The 2,112-nt window shown below is 28.6% G+C and overlaps 1 pseudogene; it reads left to right on the forward strand.

Annotated features, from left to right (window-relative positions):
- Positions 1-293: 293 nt before the first annotated feature.
- On the forward strand, positions 294-405 carry LOC113255384 (U2 spliceosomal RNA; annotated as a pseudogene).
- Positions 406-2,112: the final 1,707 nt, after the last annotated feature.

Genomic DNA, 2,112 nt, shown 5'->3' on the forward strand with positions numbered 1-2,112 from the left:
CTTTGCTGAGAATTTCACCATAAATGATTGTTAAATGCCTTCATATGTTTTTACTACATCTATTTAAATGATCAGATAAACATATTTTAACTCTGTTAATAATGGTGAATTACATGTATTGATTTCTGAATATTAAATTATCCTTTCATTCTTTGGATAAATTCCACATAGTTATGATAAATTATATTTCATTACATAATATTAGATATAATTTGTTAATATTTCTTGAGAATCATTTCATCTATTTTTTATGAGGGTTGTTGTTCTGTAATCTTTTTATGTCATAATGCCCCATCGCTTCTCAGCCTATTGGCTAAGATCAAGGGTAGTATTTGTTCTTAATGGTTTAATAATGCCCTTATCAATTTTTGATTACAGGATTATTTTGATTTAATTGAACTAGCTGAATATGTTTCCTTTTATTTTTTGAAAAAAATACTGAAAATTGGTTTTATTTCTTCTTTGAGTATATGGCGGAATTCACCAGTAATTACCTTTCTACCTGGAGTGTTCGTTGTGAGAAGTTTTAAATGATGAATTTAACTGTTTTGTTTGATACAAGGTTATTCGGATTTCCTCGTTTGTTCTGTGCCAGCAGTTGCAATTTTTGATATCATGGAATTTGTCTATACGCTCGAAGTTGTCAAATTTATTAGGCTAGGGTAGTTCAAATTATCTTGCTATAGGTTTATCAATTTTGCTGATCTTGTCAAAGAAGTATCATTTGACTTAATTCACTTTTCCAATTTTTTTCTTTTTATTTTTTTCATTTTTTCTTGGGCATTTTTGAAAAACTATAATTTTTCCCTACTTATTTAGCCTTTTGAGATGAAAGCATAAATTGACTTAATGTGACTTTCTCATGATTACTGTTTGCATGAAACATTCTATCCTTTTATTTTAAAACAGCTTTTTTGTTTCCAAAACACCGTTTGCAATTAGCATATAACTAATAAATGTAATTTTATCTGGTCTTAAAAAAATTCTGCTAAATTGACAGTGTTTCATTACACTTAATGAAATAACAAGGTTATTTCATCAGCGTTGGGTTCAATAGGGTGGGGTTCAATTTTTTTCATCGTGATATTTGTTTCTATTTTACTGATTTGTTCACTTTTTTGTTGTTGTTCTTCCTTTTCTGTCCTAATTTGGATTATCCAAGTACATTTTAGAATTTTATTTTATTTTATTTTATTTTTGAGATATGCATCTATTTTTATTTTAGTGGCTGATCTAGGGATTAAAATGCATCCTTACCTATCATAATCCATTTAAATTGACATTTTACCACTGCATATATGAAGTAAGAAACTTAAAATACATATATGTAATAATACTTACATATTATATAATACTTACACAGAAATATTATTTTTCTTTCTCTTTTAGTACGGTAAAGATGAAGTTCTCTTGTTTTCCAGATCCTATTCTTTCTAATTAGAAGTAAGCTGTAAATATTTCTGTTGTTCTCCTTACCAAGATGAGCATTTATATCTTTGATTTTCTGAAATTTGTTTATGATGAGCCACATTTCATTTCCTTTGTACACATCCTGCTTGGGTTTCACTAAGATTCTAGGGGTTTTGGGTTTCTGTTATTTATCTAGATTTGGACAAGTTTTAGTTGCACGTGTATATATGTTTTTGTGTCTGTAGGTTAACTTTTCAAGTTTCCCATTCTCTGCTGATATTTATATGCATGCATTTCATATCTTTTAATTCTTTACCATATTTACAATAACTATTTTAAGTATCTTGTTTCTAATTCCAATATCTGGGTTATCTGTTCTGCTTCGTTTGATTTTTTTTGTTCTATTGCTTCTGTTTTACATTTTCCTGCTTCTTTACATGTATAGTATTTTTTTTTTTATTGTATGATACTATTTAGAGACTCTGGATTATTTTATCTCTTTTTAAAGAGTTTTGAGTTTTGTTCAGTCAGTTAAATTATTGGCAGATCACCTTGTTTCTGTGAATGCTTTAATTTAGGCTGAGTTGAGGTCACTTCATAAATCATAGACTTTCTGCAGTCTCAACTTGTGTGCAAACTGAATATCCAGGGTGTCCACCAAGATCTCTCTACTCTAGATCAATCAAGACTTCAACATTTCTG

Source organism: Ursus arctos, unplaced genomic scaffold, assembly GCF_023065955.2.
Source record: "Ursus arctos isolate Adak ecotype North America unplaced genomic scaffold, UrsArc2.0 scaffold_5, whole genome shotgun sequence".
In the NCBI taxonomy this organism is placed as follows: Eukaryota; Metazoa; Chordata; class Mammalia; order Carnivora; family Ursidae; genus Ursus; species Ursus arctos.